At 44.5% G+C, this 21,029-nt stretch overlaps 1 protein-coding gene across 5 annotated transcripts in view; it reads right to left on the reverse strand.

The window, feature by feature from the left end:
* The window catches only part of LOC134419488 (USP6 N-terminal-like protein), a 75,742-nt gene that overhangs the window by 26,838 nt on the left and 27,875 nt on the right, over positions 1-21,029 (reverse strand). For 4 of the 5 annotated variants that reach the window (XM_063158737.1, XM_063158738.1, XM_063158740.1 and 1 more), the window contains one exon: positions 3,518-3,798. The gene's annotated coding sequence lies outside the window, so the exon portion shown is untranslated. Of the gene's footprint in view, positions 1-3,517; positions 3,799-14,874; positions 15,002-21,029 lie in introns of those variants that run through there. The other variant, XM_063158741.1, reaches the window with a different exon arrangement.

Below are 21,029 nucleotides of genomic sequence, written 5' to 3' on the forward strand. Positions count from 1 at the left end.
TAATCTCATCCCTGGAATATGCATATTTGTTTTCTCTTTCTATAAAACTGCAAAAGACCAAATTTAGGAAAAAACTTGAAAGCAGAGCAAATGCTTGATGGCAGTGGGAAGGCTGGAGATGGCAAGAGGCTTCAGCAGCCTTGGGGTGTGACCACAGTGCTGCTGCTTGGAGAGCACAGAGACGGCGCTGCGCTCAATGAGGGGGTTGGCAAAGTGCTCTGGAGAGGGAACAGAACATGGCTTAGCTCTGTACCAGCAGATATTGAAGAGGGTATGTTTATTATTTAATTCTGCATGTGCTCAAACTCCAGAGTAGTTTTGACATCATGATGTTATACAGCCTTTGCTTGAGGGAAATGACACCTTGTGTACATGGAAATTACTGAGATTTATTTTCTGAAGGATTTGATGAAACACAATTTTTTTACTTGACGTAAACAGGCCTCCTACAAATAGGAACAGGCTGTACTATACCTGCCATGCTTCTTCATATACTTATGTATGACTGCATACTTTCTTTTTTTAATACACCACTCAAACTACTTTCTCAACCCTGCCACCCAATTTTCTCCTGAGAGTACTGTATTTTCTTAGCAAAGAGTTTTTTTTTTTTTCCATGACAAACACACAACATGAAGCTGCTATGAACAGGAATAGTACAGAAATGTGAACTATGCAACAATGGTATTAGATAGTTAACTAGGATAAAAGCAACAGAAAGCCCTGAACCATGCACATTTAAATTCAACCCCAAAACAAAGTTATGAACTAGCTCCTTTTAAAAAGAATGATGTGAAAACATCCACAATCTGTCATTTCACACTAACACTTGCAGCTTCCAGTCTATGATTTAAGGAAGTAAAAATTATTACCAACTACAGTAAGCCTAAAAATGTTTAATGAAAATGCACTTTACTGCCAACCCACATTAAACATTATCTAGCTATCAACAAACCTGAAATAAAATACCCAATTTTTGAATGAAAGCAACTTTCCTTGAATTAATTCACCAGCTGGAATCTCAAATATTGGCAGCAAGAAGAAAGTATCTGCATCAAAAATCTAAGACTTCATGTTAAAATTGTTCTCCATAAATCAGATTTACTGTTATACCTTTCCCACAAGCCCCGTATTTTTCCAGTCAGATCTGCCAAGCTCCCATTGCCCCACATGGGATTGCACCCGCCAGGAGCAGCCTGGCTGGGAGAGGGGAACCTCTGTCCAGCAGCCACCAGCCCAGCTCTGCAGCCCTGCTCAGTGCCCAGGAGAGCTGAGCATTTCCCACGGCCCAGCAGCAGTGCTCCCTGTGACACAGCCCAGGACACACACACGTCCCCTGCCACCCCCAGCCACAACACCATGTCTCACTTATCAATTCATCAGCAATCACCCTGCCAGGGCTTGACAGATGGGCTTTTGAAATGAAAATATCAGCAAAGTCTCTTCTTAGGAAACACAGCATAGCAACATGTTCTCACTCTCAGCCTGGATTTGAGGATATTCTGGAACCCAGATTTTATATCTTTTGTACTGTAGAACAGTATCTACTCAAGCCATTTGAGATTAAGACTACATGTTTGTAGTTGGTTTCTATTTGGTGGAAGGTCATTGAAAAAGCAGAAATGGGTTTAGGTGAATATGTGCTCTCATTCTGACTATGTCCACTTAACTTTAAATAGAGACTGCTGCTAGGAGAAGAAAAAAGGCAAGTTTTGACACACCATACTTCACTACCACTCCGGCCTCTATCAGAGTGAAACTGCTGCTGTGGAATAAGGTAAAAAAGGTTACTTACTACACTGCTGAAACACAACAAGTCACCGTTCCTGTTTCATGTTCTATTTTAAAAGCACATTTAAACATAGCATTTTATGTCTTTAGCCATCTATGGTACCAGCCTGCAATTTTTGCTTTAGGGGAACAGTTTTAAAGGAAAAGCATAGACATCTATGCAAGTGAAAATGCTTATATACATCTGCTAAGAGGCAAAAGCCTCTCACAAGGTACACCTGTAGTCTGCACCACCTCCCAGCAAAGCACTTTGAAAGCAACAACTCACTTGTAAAGCTTCTACTAGTTGTAACAGTGACTCACACACTGGCACGCCCTGGAATAAACCTGGCCATGCAGGGAAAGCAACTAAAGCAAGCTGTGAGAAGTTGAGTAAGCCCCATCAGGGCTTTCTGAGCGCATGAAACAGGCACCTTGACACACTTCAAACCACACAGGCAAAGGGCTTGAAGCAACCTGCCCATCCTGGCTGCCTGGTAGAACGCGGGGGGACAGTCAGCAGCTGCAAGCCAAGAGAAGCTGTCATCAGAGGCTCTTTTCCCACATGCCCAAAGCCTTTCAGAAGCAAAGCCATAGCATTACACCACTGCACACACCTACCATGCACAGCCAAAGCGATCATGGCTTTGGGACTGCTCCACCACAGCCTGAGGAAACCTCAAAGCCCCCCAGGGCACCCAGGAGGGTCTGTGGGCTCTTACAGGTGGGCCCGGGCATGCCTGGCTGTGTGCCCATGAGGTGACAAGCCAAGGAGGAAGAGATGGCCACGTGCTGCTGACTGCAGGCAGAGCTTTTGCTTTGTGAGAACCAGCCCCAGGCAGAAGTCAACCTGCTCCTGAGGCCGTGGTGCAAGACAGGCCAGCATCCCCATCTCCAGTGTTGCAGCTGCTGCAGCATTTTTTTACTAGACCTGTAAATTTCTACTCCAAGCCAGACAACACATTCAGTGCACTTGCATCAAGGGCTTCTGCTGATCCCCCTGTGCAGATTCTCTCTCATTAACAAACCCAGCCTGCAAACATCCTGGCCAGCATCAGCTTCAAAACACTTCACTGGACTGTGCATCTCTGACCTTAGCTCAATTCCGGCACACAATTACATCCCTGCTAGCAGAAAGGAAATCAAGACCTGCACTCACAAAGTGAATTACAGCTTCAGGAATGAAATTACTATCCAGCAGGATGAACCAAGATACAGGAGATCCTGTTTGCATATTTATTTCCTTGACTACGACCCAGGAGAACACAAGCAAGCTTTTTTGTTTGTTTGTTTTAAGAGCATAAGGAGCACTAAGCCAGCTGAATTGCAGGAAGGTTTGTTTTAACTGTCTTGGGGTCTTTGAAAATGACTGCCCATAGATCACTTTAGATGAATCACAGATGTGCTACAGAAAGTTCAAATGATCTCCTGTCCTAGTAAACTTGCATTGTATCTGAAACTGCACTGGATGCTGGGCTGGATAAAACCAGAGTCACCTCCCTCAGCAGAGGTAGTGGGAACACCAAGAGAGAAGCTCCACTGCAACTCACTTTGATGCCACCAGCAATTAGCCCAACAAACCAGAGCATCCAGCATCATTGTAGATGAGACCCTGCTGATGCACTAGCACGTGTAACCACCGTACATGACAGCCCTCAGCGCAATTCTCATTTGCTCCAGAGCCAGTTTATAAGATTGGAAAAGACAGGATGAAAACATAACCCAGCTCCAAGCAATGAGCCCTTACCTGAGCCTTGTATCAGGTGCCAAGATTCATCAGTTCAGCTGGAGTTGTCCACTCCCCTGAAGGCATCTATGTGGCAGGAGGCAGTGGTCTCTGCTGCAGGGTGGTGAGGACCCCCAGTTGCCACAGCCCACCAGCCAAAAGCCCTTTGGCTCACCCCCAGGGCCCCAGCTTCACGTGGCTGATCTCCACCCTCGTCCTCTGCCACGTGAGAGCTCACCACAGGTGGCTGGGAGAAGAGGCAAGGCAGGAGGCAATCCACACTCTCTTGTCCCCCAGGCTCACTGCAAAGGAAATAACAAGTTGATCAGTTTTCCAGTTCTGGGACAGCAAAGGCACCATCCTTTACCAACACAGGGGTCTTTGAACACAGAGGAAAGGAAGGTTCCTTTGGAGCTGGTGGGGAAGGAATAGGGTGTAACTACAGGGCATACAATGGCAGAAAGTAAACTGCACTTGTATGCATTGCAAAAACACCCTGCTGTGGATTTTCTTGCCATTTTCCACCCAGGTTAGGTCCCAGGGTTTCCTGTGACGGTCTCAGAGCCCAACACACCTTTATACCAGCAGGCATGTGGCACTGGTAGCTCAGCAGGCAGAAGATGCCCCCCACCCAAGCCAAAGGCACAGTATTACATTCTACTCCAGCTAATCTAAGGTTATGTTGCCCCCAAGAAGGGCTGCAATGGAGGGTTCAGGCCATTCCTTCAGGACTTGGGTCAGGTTAAGACCAAGACACAGGACTGACTTGCATGGTACAAGAGCTGGCACCAGCTGTGCCACCTGAGCCACCTTCCAGCACTGGCAGTTCTCCTTGATACATCCAAAGAGCTACACAGTCCAAAGGACAGCAGAGCCCAACACAGAGCTATCACTTACAAAAGCCAACTTTTTAGTTCTCACCTTCAGAAACTCAGAGAAGCAACACGGTAATTCCACAAGTGTGAAATCAAGACAGCATCCCAATGCATGACACACTGCTTGAAATCAGCAAGCACTGGGCAGAGGAAGCACAGCTCACTTCTGTCATGAGCTCCCACTTTAATAACACCACCTCTCTTCCAATCCCCCTCACAAACACCAGCAAATGGACTTTTCCACACAACCCTGAGCTGTCCTGTGCTGATTTTCCCTGTTGTCACCTCTCCAGCACTCAGACACAATGACTTGGAGGCCCTAAAGTGCAGAAGGCCTCACACACTTTCAGAGGTGGCCACCATTATAACCAAGCAATCCATTACACAGATTATACTTTATATGTTATCACCTAGTATATTGTAATGTGTCTTACACACATTCAAGGCAGATTACACACATTTGCCTCTGTTCTCCCAGTTTGCACCAAGCTTTTACAGTACAATTGCAAGCTGTGGTGACAAGACTGCTGCTAGACTACAGCAATATCAAAAAACCCAAATAAATTAGCCAAGTCTTCTAGTTACAGAAATAACTAAAAAGCCATGTAAGCCTGCAACTATGTGCTACCCACCCCCTCAACATGAGCAGCACTAGCAATAAATAAAAACCTCTCTTAACCCTCTCCCCACCATCCCTCTTGCTTTGCTCCCAGTACTTACACCCTGCTCTCACTCTCACACACGTTTTGGTGCTGTGCCTTGGTGCTCTTCTCCCCAAGGATGGAGCTGGGAGGAGATAAACAGGAGGGCTGATAAAGAGCTTTGGTCTCCTCCCTGCTTATGCTCAGTGAGCCCAGCCTTGGTGCTTCTGCACAGCTCAGCTGTTGCAAAGTCAGAAGATGCAGCTTTAGACTAAACCCTCTGAACAGAGCAGTGAGTCTATGAGCAAATTCTTTGTCAGCTTCTATTTTTAGACCTCATAGGGAATAAAGGAGCACCCAAGTATTTTTTAAACTCTTTTTAATGTAAGCTCATCTTCTAGAGACAACAATAGCCAAAAAAATAAAATCCAGACAAAGGACTGCACAAAAATCAAAGATGCACGAGTTATTTTTAAAAGCATCATTATTTAAATTATTTTTCATTTGAAAAAAATAAGCAGACTGAAGAATGCAAAGGTCCACATGCTTCTTTTGGGAATTGATGAATTGAAGATTAATTTTCTCTCTGCATTCCCTCCTTTTTTTTTATTCCAGTGTCTATAAAAAGGGAAAAAAAGAAAAAGCCAGAGGGGGAAAAAAAAATTCTCTTTTTCGGGTGATGCACTGACCTGGAAGGGAACTATATCAACACAGAGCTTAGTAACAGGCTTCTTCTGTTTGCTTAAGACTGGAAAAGCAGTTTGCATTTCTTTAACCATAAACTAAAGGAAGCTACAATGATGGTCATTCTCCATTTGAACATGCATTCCTCTTAAAACACTGTATTTTATTCTTTATGGTACATGTAGCAACACTACAGGACACGCTACTCTTCCCTTGTCATTCTTGCCTTCAGCTATACTTGGCAATTTTGGGTAAGCTAAAGGCTCCTTTTGCTATTTCAAACTTTCCCTGGTTCTGGCATGGCAGGGCACAGTCAGCTAGAGGCCACGTACCCCCAACATGTGCCCAAAGCAGCAGGGTGAGGACACGTGTCCTGGCTGGTACCCAGGATGTCACCCTGGGCACTGTGGAGTCAGTGATGTTCCCCAGCCAAAACCAAAGGAACAAGGATGCAAACGTAAGGTACCATGCTGCCAGCACCCTGTGCTCTCTTTGGCACAGACATGCAGCATCCTTTTTTAAACACACACAAGGAAATAACAAATGTGCCGTTATATAAAGTTGCTGGTACAGCAACCAATGAAATAAAAGAGTATGAAGTTAAAACTCCACTAACAAGATGCAGCTTGTCTGTGAAAAACTTGTCCAAAATAATTATTGAGGCAAATTACTTGTATGCTGCAGATACATAAGGTGAGTTGAAGTGAGACCTAGGCTGACACTGTGTGTCTTACACTGCTTTCCAGAGCCTCTGGCTTCACCTCTTTTTCAGGAGAGAAGAATCTTTAGGACCCATTAGCCTGACCCCAACTAAAGCCCAGCCCCTAGGAGCCACCCTCACTCCTTCAATCACTTTAATGAGTTTAATCAGCTCACACTGCCTCCAAATACAGAGCCCTTGCAGGAAATTATTTGTCTTTGGCAGCCTCTGCAGAGGACACTCCCTGACCATTTTACTGGCAGTATCCTGGACTTACATTACCTTCAAACAGCATCTCCAGATGCTAATGCACGAGCTTTTGTTAACTTGTTTTCTTCTATCAAAGCCCCATGCAAGCAAATCCAGTAACAGAAAACTTGAGGGAAACAAGAAGTATTTGATACAACACCGGAAAGTACTGAGAAAACGTCTCCCAAAGCTTTTTTTAACAGCCCTGGAACTATATGCAGGACAGCATTAGAATACATTATTTTTTAAGTTCCGTGAAAGGAATCTTTTTAATCACAACGTAACTTTTCTGTTTCTTTCTGCTTGTTGTTAACTCCTAAAATCACCCCAGCTTAAGAAATACAGGAATTTTTTTTTTTTTTGTGCATGTATGTGCAAACGCAACATTTTATTAAAAATCATAGAATCATAAAATGGTGTGGGTTGGAAGGGACCCTGGAGATCGTTTAATTCCCAATCCCCATGCTAAGGACTGGGTGGAATTCACTAGACCAGGTTGCTTAGGGCCCCATCTGACCTGGCCTTGAATGCTTCCAGGGATAGGGCATCCACAAACTTTCTGGGCAACCTGTTCCAGTGCCTCACCATCCCCTGAGTAAGGAATTTCTTCCTAACATTTAATCTCTCCTAACACTTAATCTCTCTTCTTTTAGCTTCTTTTAGCATTCACCCTTGTCCTATCCATATGTGCCTGTGTAAAAAGTCACTCTCCCTCTTTTTTTCTAAGCCCTCTTTCAGTATTAGAAGGTCCTCTAAGGTATCCCTGAAACCTTCTCTTTTCTGGGCTCTCTACCTGTTCTCACAGGACAGGTACTCCAGCCCTCTGATCATCTCTGTGCCCTTCTCTGTACCTACTCTAACAGGTCCATGACTTTTTCATGCTGACAGCTCCAGAGCTGGACACAGCACTCCAAGGCAGAGTAAAGCAGGAGAACCCCCTCCCTCATCCTGCTTTGGATGCAGCCCAGGATGCTTTGGCTTTCTGGTCTATGAGCATACACTGCTGGCTCATGAAGAGCCAGCTCCAAGACAGAACCCTGAGGGACACCACTTGTCACTGGCCACAACTCTCTGACTACCTCCAGCCAGCCAATTTCTTTTCTACCCAGCAGTGCACCCCTCAAATCCCTATCACTCCACTTTGGAGATGAGGGTGTCATCTGAGATCAAGTCCAAGGCCTTACAGATCTGTGGGTAGATGCCACCAGTTGGTTTTCTTCCCTTGCTGAGTGCTGCAGTCACTCCACCAGAGAATGCCACACAATGTGCCCACAGCGAAGCTGTGCTGGCTGTGAGATCACCTCCTCGTTTTTGCATGTGCCTTAGCACTGCCTCCATGAGGATCTGCTCTATGATCCTCCCAGCCACAGAGGTGAGGCTCACTGATCTGTATCCAGGGTCCCCCTTTCTACCCTTCTTAAAAACACATGTGATGCTTCCCTTTGTTCCAGTCATCAGGGACTTCATCTGACCACTGCAAATTTTCAAACATGATGGAAAATGACTTGCCAACCACATCACTCAGTTCCCTCAGAATCCTGGAATGCATCCCATCAGGCCCCATAGACTTGTGCTTATTCAACTTCACCAGATGGTCTTGAATGTGGCTCTTTGCTTACATTGGGAGGGACTTCACTCCCCCAGCTCCCACCTGAGACATGGAAAGCCTGACTACCAATGAAGAATGAAGCAAAGAAATTGCTAAGTACATAAGCCAGATCCAGATCTGTTATTATCAGTTACCCCTCTTCATAGTGGTTGCCTCCCTTTGAGGGCGTTGTCCACACAAGAAGTCCTCCCCTCTTCTCTAAGTGGAAAACATGTTTATAGAATCCAACCACAGGTAAAGAGGTAAAGCAGAGGTAATACTTTAGGTTATGAAACAACAATGGCCATGTAGGATACCCTGTTAAAAGCAGCTTTTCAGATTAGGAGTTAATATGAAAATAAGGATTTTTGTGATTTTGAACAGTGTTGAAATCAACATCTGTCCCATTTGGTCAGGGCTTCAAAACACATCTCACAATTAATGTGTATTTGGCTGTTAGCATTTTACTGTGGTTGATATAAAACTAAACCTGCCACAGACAGACACTGCTTTCCAGACAGGAAAAATTAAATGGTACCAACACTTTGGAGCAAGCCATATTATTTCACTAGCAGTTTCTGTATTTAAGTTATAAGTACAATGAAATGATGCCCAGGGTGGAATAACACCAGGTGGGCTGGTGCTGGATGCCTGCCACCTGGAGCCCAGGATCCAAGGGGATGTACAACTGAGGGAGCCAGGTGACATGGACAGACATCAAACCAGATGGCACCTTTCCATTTCTAGGTTTTCAGAGGCATTCAGCACCTTTGATCAAACATGCTTGAGGAAGCAACACAAAGAACTTCAGAAAAGCCCGAGCTCAGAACCACAGTGGATCTATTACCAACATTAACTTTTTTGCACGTCCTCAGCACTTCTGCTGTGAATAATGGAGAGCAATGGAAGTGGGATAAAAGCAAGTCAGAGGGGACCAGAGCAGGCTCAAGTCCATTGACAGAAATACTTGAGAAAAGTTTTTCCAGTGAAAGCCAGAGCTTGCATGGAATGAATGGAAGAACTAAACAGTCTGAATGGAAGAACTAAAAAACTCACAAAACCTTTTCTTGGATGAGATAAAAAGCAGAGAGGAAAGTTTAAAAAAGCAGAGAGGGAAGTTTATGAAGAAGTACATGAGAGCTTGTCGCCATGATATAAAGACAAGCATTTGGTATGATGGAGGCCCATGCAAGGCTGTCCAGAAAAGCAGCAGCAGATGCTGTTTTCTCCAGGAAACAAACAAACACAACTCAAGTATCACCTGCAATTCAAGATGCAGCTCTACTTAGCTGAAAACATTTTTTCTTCTCAGTCGAAGAAAAAAAAAAAGTTACTTTGAACTTGAAAGGTGCATTTACCTTAAAAATGCTTCAGCATTTACCCCACAAAGCAACAACTACACATTTCACTTTAAACAGTTCACTTATACACACAAAAATTCAGTTGCCTGCTACAAAAGGCATTTGCAAGCAGGATGATGATTTCCTCAGCAGCTTGGGAAATGAATCTTCCTGTTCCAAGATCAAAACCTGGGAGACCACAATGCATCCTACTAAAGGGCAGCTGGACTCTGCACTGTGCAAGAAAGCTTGGAAAAGGGAAATTGCAAATAAATAAGCATCTAAGGGCAGTGAAGTGCCCTTTGATAAGAAAGAAACTTTTTTTCCCTAATGTAAAAAATGGATCCAACACAAAGTATAAAATGCCTACTTGGGTTAGAACATGCCTGCAGGCCTTCAGATAAGACTTCAAATCTAAAATTGCATGGGAGCTTCTGCCTTTTTATTAAACAAAGTATCAAGTTCTTCAGCAGGAAGGATCTTTCCAGAGAACAGAGATCAGAGCTGGTTCACACTTTATCATCACTGTAAGTTGAGTACAGGGGACTCCCTTTAATTTAAAGTGCAGTTGCTTCAATCTTGACCTGGCTGAATACAAATTAAGGACTCCATCTCCCTGTTTCCCACTTCACATAAAAGCTTGGATCTAGATTTTCATCTTGGCCACAGACCTTCCTTTAGCAGATGCACTGCTGCAGCAAAACAAAAGTCATGCCTTTCCCACTCACTCTAAGCAGCCCTTCCTCAAAGATATCTCCCCTGCTAAAGAAATCTGTGCACTAAATCTCTTTTCCAGCAGTAAAGCCTGTGCTGTGTTATAGCTACTACATGTTTCTCCCACTTCCTTCCATTGACAGCAAACAAAAGCTTGTTGCTCACTGTTATCAGAAAATATTTGTTTTCCCAGATTGTTTCTGCCCCCCCTTGTTTCAGAAGGGTTTTAGTAGAGTAACAGCTCACTCCCAACAAAAAGCAGCAGGGGGTGATTTGAGACAGAGGCCCTTCAGAGCCCACCCAGCAAATCCAGCCCAGACTGGGCACAGCCTGATGCTGCCCTTCCCAGCTCCATCCAGCACCTCCTCCATCCCCTTACAGGTCCTGAGGAGAAGATGATGTTCCAGCAGCATGGCTTGAAGGAGATGGGGCCCCTTTTGCACCACTTCAAGTGGCTGCCCCTGTTCTCCAGCTACACACCATCCCCAGAAGACACTGTGCCCACCCCAAGTATCCGCTGTACTCTAAATACGCTCCTTTGAGAACCTGCTCTTCTCACCACACACTGCACTTCCTTCCTGCCAGATCCCTTATCACCATGTTTCATCCCCACACGACACAGACGAAGCTTCCACTCTTGCTGGTGCTGCTCCTTTATTCAGTAACCAAAGGAAGCATTCTCACACCAGGCACTAAGCCTGTGGCACTTCTGCTAATGAGTTATGATGAATTAAACCCAGGTGTGACACGAAAACAGGGCACCAAGATTACAGTTCCCAAAAAAGCACTACTCAGTCACTCTTTATATTTAATTTAATCTTTTTTAGGCAACCAGAGTGTCAAATGTCAGGTCCTAAACATAAGAAGGGCACCAAAAGTCCAAGTAATGCTCAACTCTGGCCACCCAAGCTGACACATTGCAGACTCATGACTGAAACCTGCCCGTGACTGCCAATGCCAAACCCAAACAGCTTTCATCCACAGGCAGGGTTCCCTGCAATGAAAGGATTACCCAGACAACCACTTTGTGTCCCAAATTTGATGTCAGGGAAAATGCACAACCAGCACCTACAGGAGCTCAGCACCAGCCCTGCACCATCTCCTGATGAAAGCTCCCAGGAGGCCTTAACTCTGGCCTTCATTTTGGCATAGGACTATGCTGAAGTCAGATTTCAAAAATATGAGCTTCAAAATAAGTAAGTAATTTCTTGGTCCAAGAACATGGGGGCAGGGAGAGTGGTGCAGAAAGGACCACTTTGGCACATTTCTGATGCTGAATGACCCATAACCTCTTTGAAGCAAAATCCCCTTTACTGTGGCAAGCCCTGCCCAGCCCCAGAGTGTGGGACCTGCAGGCACCCCACACCACACAGCCCACTCTCCCCAGCCAGTGGCCCACAATGTGGGCTCGGTATTTTGGGGAGCATCAACCTTTTTCTTTTTCCAGATCCAAGGCTGGACATGTGGTCCTAACACCTCCAGTAGACTAGGTTGTCATTTCTGACTGTGCCTCTGGTCAATAAAAATGCACCACAGCATAAAAGGACTTGCTAGAAAGCAAAACAGCCTCAGCTCATTTAATTTATTAGCAATTAGCAGAAACCACTGATCACTGATCTGGGTTCTGAAAAAAATTATATAAACAAGTAAACAACCACTTAAACAGCTTCCTCATCCCTTCAGCCAGACACCTCTCCAGCCCCACCATCAGGTTCTTCCTGGAGAACTTTCCTGATGCCCTCTGAGATGGAGCAGCACACCACAGATGCAGCATAGCCAGACCACTTTTGCCAGCCCTTCCTTCAGCTTGCTTTCACATGTGTTTATTATTTACCATCAGCTTTAATGCTTTCTTCCCACAATTCCACCAGAGTCAAGCCTGGGGAAACACATAACTGCTGTTCCCTTTGGAGAGCCAGACCATTTCCATGGGTAGCTACTGAGATACAGTCAATGCCAGCAACCCAACCTGAAAATGCTTCTTCTCTCCTATCTTTCATATCACCTCTCTTTGAGAAACTTTTTTCACAGCACCTTTGATGTTCACAAAAAACCAGGATCAGCTCACTGGTCCCTCAAGATCTGTGCTTCCTTTCCAGTTTGTCAGCAAGAGGTGAGGAGAAGCCCAGAAGCTGCTGGATGATGAAGACCTTTAGGTTTTACATGGGAATTTACTGACTCTCTTATCTCAAAAGCAACATTTGCAGGTAAATCCCAAGAGACTCCAGACAGTCAGCCACACCCCAAAACCCCAAACCATAAAACTTGAAATTTAAGCTGCCATCTCTTACACCTGTCCTTCCATGGGATTCCTGCACTATAGCATCTCTATCTGCACATCATTCCTCTATCCAAGATTTCCTCTTTCAGCTATTTAAACCTTGATCATGTTTTCAGCTGCTTTTAAGAAGCGGGCAGTGTCAATCAGACAGCTGCTATAGCCAGAGGGAAAGCTGAATGCCAAGGCATCTCTCTGACCTGGGAAAGGTCCTTCACAAGGTACACCCAACTCTAACACTGCACCCCTCCTAGGCACCAATATCCATCAGAACACAGATTTCCATAGTTCTCCTGCTCCCTTTTCTTCTCCCCCATCTTTGCCTGAAAAAGCTTCTTAAAAAACTCTAAGGAAAGTGTTAAAGAAATGTACTATTAGAAGAAGGTCACAAAACAACAACTTGAGAATAGCCACAGCTAAAAATATCCAATCTCTACACACCATCTTTAGAGAAAACATTATCAGGTGACACTTCCCAGTGGTAAAAACATATTTGGTTTTTAATTAAGGTTGTATTTTGGACACTGGATTTTTTCTTTTTTTTTTTTTCTTTTTTTTTTTTGCCAGAGACCACAACAAGCGACTCCAGGAAAGTATCCCCACAGATCCCACTTTTCTGTGCTACCTGACTGAAACATTCTCAAATTTGCACCTGCAAATTTGTATTTTCTTTTAACACCACCTAACTTTGGAAAATAATTTTCTAAAGAGAACAAAGTATTTTGGCCACTCATACAATGTTGCAGAGTATTTGTGCAATATGGATTATTTTGAGATTTTATTACTTCAGAGTATCAAGAAGGTCAATATGGGAAGAATAAGTGGAGCAGCAATGCAGAGCAGGTATCAGCACAGAGCTGGGAAACTTCTGCTCATCTAACCCAAATTCTAGACAGGACTGGGAAAATCTGCATTATGGATACACTGAATTAGTAAGCCTACTGCTCAAAGTCTCCCAGATCTAAAGAGCAATAGCCAAGATGTATGTCAGCCTTAGGGCTTACTTCAACAGTAGGATGAGCAGAATCAAGGAAGTCAGTTAAACTCTCTCAGCACAGACTTGCCATTGATTAAATAAGCTCTGGTTTATTGATCACATAAAAAAAATCACCCAGGAGTTACTGCAGGCCAGTAAGAAAGCACCTGTGATAACATTTGAACAAACTGAGCACAAACAAAGGGAAGCTTAGCACACCATAGCACACTTTCTTCTCCAAAGATGTAAATGAAACCCAGGAATAACTTTTCCAGAAGGTCCACAAACCTTGCCCAGATCACACTCACTACTTTTTAACCCTTAACAAATATACACCTTTCCACCACTCAGAAATACTCAAACCAATACTTTTTAAAGAAATCACTCACAAAATAATTTTGACAGTGGATTACTTTGGTGGCCAACTTCTGCTCTGCTGCCCCCCACCCAATGCCTCTTTTCCTCCACCATAAAAAAAGCAGTGGATCTCCTATGTGCCCATTCCCACTGCTTTCTGCCTGTGCATGCAGGCTTTTTGAACTTCACTTCACCTGCTTCCCTGGTAAAGTTACTTGAAACTGGCCTGATGCAAAATTTGGTAGCATCAAAGAGATTGGGTGTGCAAGCCTCCTGCTTCCCTGAGAAGCCAAGGTGAATACCCACCAAAGAGCACTGCAAAGGACTAACCTGGAAGTGATGAGTAGGAAGACAGACCACCACAGCTATATTCTACTGCTAAAACATTTGCTAAATATGCATCAGTGTGCTGGGGGGGCCTCCCTGCCCTGTCCCCAAAGGAGGAGAAAGATTGGGCTTATTTTGAGGGACAGCCACTGAACACAACGACAGGACTGTACTGGGAAAGGGGCAGGGCTCAGATTCACAGCCACCACCTCCCTCTGTCTGCTCAGCCCGGAGGAACTTGGAAGACCATGCCCTCATGATGTCATTAGTGGGTTGGTGTCTAAATAAAGGAAGCTTTTTATAGAATTTCTCACTGACAAACTTATTCCGGTAAACCCCGATGGCCAAGACGTCAAGCAGAAGGGAAGGAAAAGGGAAAACAATACCCATAGCCTTGTCGGGGCCTGGACAGGTGGGTGGTGTCTCAGGAAAGAAACCCAAACAAGTTTACTCCCTAATACCTGCTTGTTGGATAAAGAGCACAGGGAAGAGCAGGGCACAATGTAAGGGAGATGCGCTTTTACACCTCCTGTCACAAGGACACACAACCTGCTTTGGCATCAGGGTAAGGGGTTAAAGGATGAAGATGAGGAGAGAGGATAGTGAGAGAAAAAAAAAACTTTGCTTAAAGAGAGTAAATAAAACGTACTTCCATGTCAGAGGGGTTTTCCAGCTTCATATTAATCACGTGGCAATTACTGTGCTTCCTAAAAGCAAACTGGGGGTATCTGCATATTCAGAAGATTCTTGGCTGCAAATACCTTAAGTTCAAATCATCAGCAAATACCATTTGCTGGAAGTTCCAAAAAACAAACAAACAAACAAACAAACAAACAAAAAAAAAAAAAACCACGAAAACCGCACGAAATAATTATAAAAAAAAAAAAAAATCTAACAAAAGGAAAGCAAAGTGTTCACGTATGCCCGCATGTCATCCTCTTCTTCCTAATTCTTCACCACTTCCAGAGCGCTACGGAGCAGCTCCCCTCGCTCCCCCTGCTCTGCCGTGCCTCTTCAGCCGGGCATCCACACGGAGAGCAGTTGCAATAGCCGGGTGACTCACGCTGCAGTAATGTGGGTGGGAACTGCTCCCATGCCCAGCTCCTAAGGACACAACCTTTTATGGTATTTTTAGCGTGGAAGCTGTTGTGGTTTGTAGCACTTTGCCTTTTGTCTTTCAAGAAAAGAGCTCACAGTTCCTCCCGGGGCTTCAAGGATGCAGCGGTGGAAGCCAGGCAGGTGATGAGCAAGCCAAGGCTGGAACTTCCAGCCCCAGCCCCGGAGGGATGCTCGGGATGTCACACCGCGGCCAGTCCGGCCAGGCAGCGCCTCCATGGGTGGCTGCACCAGCCAGCAATCTCCAAAGAGCGGGGCGTGTGTGCCATCTGTTCTGTGGGCACTTTGCCCACTGCAGCCCAACTTTGTAGGGAGTTGTCCCCCGAGTCCTGACCACCCTCGGGCAATACACTAACAAACTCATCCTGGCAAGCCATCAGACATTTAGTTTGTACCCTTGATGGGCTGTTGGCATACAAAAAGCTGGCAGGTCCCATCCCTCAATTAACTTAAGACTACATCTCTCCAAAAAGTAGAAAATAAGCTCTGTTGAGTTTCTACTCCATACACATGAGGTGAAATGGGGCAAGAGGTTACTAGGAGAAAGCAGACAGGGATGTTACACTGAAACCAGGTTAAAAGCATCAGGGAGAAGTGCAGTGGCAGAAAAGGCACTCTCTGGACCCCAAGTTTGAGGACCACGGCAAATGGGACTCAAACTTGCCAAGGTAAAAAAGCAGGCTCAGCTGTGCTCTTTAGAAGCTGAGGGTCACACATGGGATTAAAAGAGTATCCCAACATTGCCCCATAGGGCTTGAAACAGGACTCTGGCTGCAGACATGCAGCAGATTGCTTTACAGGACAGCCCTCTGCTTCCCCTTGCACCTGAAGCATTATCTGCTGTAGAAGAGAAAGGCATGAAAGTTTTTGCATCCTCAGTCACAACCCTGAACAGCTATTGATTTTAGTCCTTTCAAAGTTATTAAATTCAAGAGGAAATTAAATTATAATCCACACATGCCTAAGAAGTCTAGGAGAAAAACTAGCAGGATAAACCAATCCTCCTGACACAAGGCTACTGACATTAAAGCTATTATTTTATTTCTTCTGGAACTCCAGTGAGCTCACAAGGAGTGAGCTTACCAGTCAGGCCAGATCAATGACAGACAACCCACACAGGCAGATTTCACCTAGTGGGAAGCACCAGTGAAGAGCTGCTCTGGAGTGACTTCTGAAGTATGAGAGACACAGTGAAGGGGAAGTCTGAGGGACATTTGTGTGGGCAAGCACTGCACAGCCCACAACATACCTTGGAGGTGAGCCAACAGCAACAGAGAAAAATCCTCCAGCCCTAATGCAAGTTTAAAGGTCTCTCAGTGCATTGATCTGGGCACAGCAAACCCCAGCATTTGCCAAACAAGATGCCCCACACCAGGGGGACACCAGGGCTCCCTAGACAGACCAAGATGGAATCTTTTGCTCCTCAAGGAGATGAAATACATTTCCAAATTTAGGATGTCTTCCTGCTCTTAGATAGCAGATCAAGATTACAGATTTAAAGTTAAAAAAAAAAAAGTCACGTGAAAGGCTCCATCCTGTTCAAAGGAATACAATGCTTTTCCTGTGATCTTGCCCTAAATACCACAACATCACACTCGATTACTATCCCATCTTGCTCCTAGGTCCTACACAGCCAGTTTGGCTATAGGAGAGCAAAATGAGCTCTGCCTTGCCTCATTTCTCATTAAATTGCTAACTACACATGGCAGTAGCTGTGTAAGAGGCAGGCCAAGTCACTTAATTTTCATTACCCTTTACTTGGACCCACACTATGAAACTGGAGTGAAAAATAAAAAAAAAAAAAATTAAAAACAAACAGGAAGGAAAAAAGGAACTGAATAGAATAATCAGCCTATACCTCCTACTGACAGAAAAGGAACATATCCAAGCCTGAACTGAGGTTTACATATCCCACACTAGACAGACCTCTCTGTACTAAGCCTTTAGTTATCAAAACCTACCATCTGCACTCCTGAGAAAGCCAGGAAAAGGAGGAAATGCCAGTTTGCCCCTACATGCTCAATTCTGCAGTTGCTGCAGGCAACTTGGTGCTGCTCTGACCTTGGTGTGCTGGCAGACCCCAGGGACCCCACTCTGTGAGACCACCTGCCAGTCCCCACCTCCAACTGTGCACTACACCTGCATTTAACATATTTTTTGTACCTTGGCACACAAACAAAAAAGCTTTTCCAGCCAGCATGTTCTCTGTAAACCTAAAAGCATTGGATGCTGATTCTTACAGAGCAACAACTTCCTTCATGCAGCAGCCAAGTGGTGCCAGCACAGCCTGGACATGGATGTACTGCTGCTTGGATGCATCCAGGCTTTGCAGCTGATGGTATCTTCAGAGGAGCAAGTCCAGAGTGTCTCTAAGCGCTTGCAGGCCTCTCCTGCTCCTGCAGGTGTCCCAGTGACCACCCTGCCACACACCTCCAGAGCTGGAATGCAGCCCCCCCCCTTTGGAGCAGACCAGACTGTGGCTGGCTGGGACAGCTGGAGGAAGGGATGGATGCATTTCTCCTGCTCTCCATGGGGAAAGGGCTCCCTTTAACAGCAGGCTGCAGAGGATGTGAGGCAGATGTGCCTCTCCAGACTTAAAGCATCACTTAGTGGGAGACTGCAACCCTGGCTCCACTGAAATGAATGTGAATGCTGCTAATGAATTGACAATGCAACTCAAATTTCCACTGCTCTTCACACAAGGCCCATCTGGACTAACTTGTAGTGTTTGCTGAAAAAACTGAGCTTTACCAAGCTTCAGTTCCTTATGAGTTTTCCATGCTCATCTTCTCACTTCCCCCTCTCAAATTTGCAGATGGGTTTAAGCACTGCAGCTTCTGCTCTGGACTCTTCTGAAAGCAGTTTGCATCATCAGGGTTGAGTTTAATGTAATGACTACAGAAACCCATGCAGGAGAAAAAAAATTAATTCAAGAAATTACATCCTTCACAGGATCTGCAGATGACACGTTCCTCTCAGCAGTACCTAAACAGTTTAAAGAACAGTAGGAGACTCCCAGGAGGAGATGCAGATATTGCCATCACAGCCAGGTAAAAAGAAGGAGCCAATGAATCATGACACAGGTAGCATTTAAAACAGACCACCCACTGTTTTACAGGAAGGGGGGAGGTGAAACCCAACCAGAAGAAGCATCTCACTGTGTGCAGACTTCACAACCTATTACCTTCACCAGACCTTTGCAGGGCCACAGCCTTCAGCTAAGGATCTGCTTAGCTGGAACTAGCCAGCAAATTATATAGTAACAGGAGGCTTTAAAATCCTTGCAGGAAAATGCAATAAAAATAAATAAAAATCAACTGGGCAGGTTCTGTCTGACAATTCATTTTTTTCCCCATCCAGTACATTGCCATGTGGAGAGATGTGGCATTAATCAACTCATTTTGGCAGCACAAGACAAGCCAGGATGCATCACTGCTCCTCTACATGGGGAACACCCTCGTGTTGTTTCCTCACGGGGAAAGGCTCTGTTTACCCAGCGGGAGCCAATGCAATTCCTACACAAAGCCTGTAAGTACATTTAAAGGCTCAAAAGTAATCTGAAACAGGTCCATTCTCCCCTCCAACTCCATAAATACAATCCAAATTGGGTCATCTTCTAACAATAAATGAATGATACTCACTTAAGCCTCTGCTACACTGCTGACACAATCTAGGTCCTTTCATTCTCCTTGTACTGCAAGTACTAAAGATGCTTTTGTACATCCTCTGAAGTACTCCATTTAAAAACCATGGTAACTAGGGCACTGCATTCAGCTGCTCTTGGAAAGAAAAGCCATTCCCCTTCCCTCTCAATAGCCTCTTAGAAGGCTTGGATAGCAAAATATTGCCTCATCCAAACTGAGCTCCACCAGGATGGCTGGAGTTGGGTGCTGGGCATAGGGGTGAGCACAACTACCGGGTACCACTGGGGTCTGTGCTGTGACAAACACCAGTCATTGTGTTTGTGGCAAACACAGTCAATGTCCCCACATGCAATGAGAGCCATTACCTGTGTCCTGCATCTAAACAGCACCCAAAAGTCCCATTTTAAGTCAAATGTGACAGCACAACTGCAGCATTCCACAGGTAAAACACTGTATTTCCTTTAAAAGCTACTGGGTGCTCCTAAACATCTCAGGTTCATTTTAGGGGATGACAGGATTATTCCATTTCAGTACTTCAGCATGACAAGGACTACAGGAACCAAGAAAAAAGTTTTTCTGTTATTTTTGATTGGCAGTAAAAGTTTAAAGGGTTTTGGTGTTGTTTTATTTCTTGCTCATTCCAAATGCCTCAGAACTGTGAACTTCCCTGCCCTGCAGCTTTTGAAGTTTGCCTGCTGGCACCAAAATCCCCTTCCTTTCTGCTATGGAAACATTCAGAGATGTGGGCATGGAGATCAGATGGAAAGAGCAAGGCAGCTCCCACTAAAAAGCCATTTACGAGGAAAAATATCACCATCCTAAAAAAAGGGACATTTGTCTGAAATGGAAGGTCCATTATTTGTATTTAAAAAAAAAAATTCATTAAAAACAACCCAAAAGACATGCACTAGCACCAGAAAGTCTAACAACTTTAACATGACCTAACTGTTTCTCTATTCCTTAGATACAATTTTAGCAGACTTTTTCCAAATCCCACTACGTACTGTTATGGAGCCCCGTTCCAAGATTTAGGGTTTTAAATACAGAAGCCTTTAACCGCAACATCTGCAAAAGTACCTTAAAAAAAAAAAAAAAAAAAAAAAAAAAACCAAAAACCAAAAAGAACTCCTTTCAAGTTCTGTCCTGTTATGGAGGCCATTCCCTAATTGATGCACAGAAGCACTTTGAGCCTCTCTGGAGGAAGCAGCATTGGATTCACAGCAGTATTGCTGCAGAGGACTTATAACAAAATTCATGTCTGTTTGAAAGCGATACAAACTTGGGAGAAAACAGGCAGTTTTAAAGAACACATTCTTAAATGGGGAAACTGAGGCATGTAATGATTAGTCAATTCCTCAAACAGCAAAAATGTATTTCTTCTGGCTAACTCACTGTCATCTTTGCTAACACAGGCTGTGGTGGTGAGAGACGTGAGAGGGTGAACTGAGGACAAGTGCAGCAGTTATCCTTGAATTCCTGACTCTGCTCCTCACACCACCCACTACTACTTTTCAGGAAGAAAACAGGAGAAAACTTAAAAAGGAAAACAGTGTGGGAAAAATGCTCTCAACCAGCTAGGTCAGCCTAGCTTGTGTGAGACAGAGCCATAAAACCAGGTACAGCACAGCTGGCTGCCTTGAGAGACATGCAGAGAATGAAGGTGTTTGGAAGCTAAACCACTGTATCCTTATTTCCAAATATAAGGGAATAATATTAAAAAAGTATTACAACTTACATATGAGACAAAGAGTAAAAGCTAAAATAACAAGGGGCTTGCATGAGATGCCCCCATTGTCACATTTCAACATATGCACTAAATAAGTAGGTTTTTTATAGCCAATGTTTAGCATTGTTTTGCTGCTATTTTTCTTGAGACTCCAAGAGCATTCTCCTCCATATGAACTGCACAAGATGAGAGGGAAAAAAATAGGAAAAGCTACCACTCAGGGTATTGCTCTGGCAGGCCTCTGCTCATTTAGGCTTTTGAAGGCGGAAATTTTTTATGGGAATTAATGAAGAGAATTACCTCTGAAGCCTGCTGCTC

The sequence above is a fragment of the Melospiza melodia genome, chromosome 6 (genome assembly GCF_035770615.1).
Source record: "Melospiza melodia melodia isolate bMelMel2 chromosome 6, bMelMel2.pri, whole genome shotgun sequence".
In the NCBI taxonomy this organism is placed as follows: Eukaryota; Metazoa; Chordata; class Aves; order Passeriformes; family Passerellidae; genus Melospiza; species Melospiza melodia.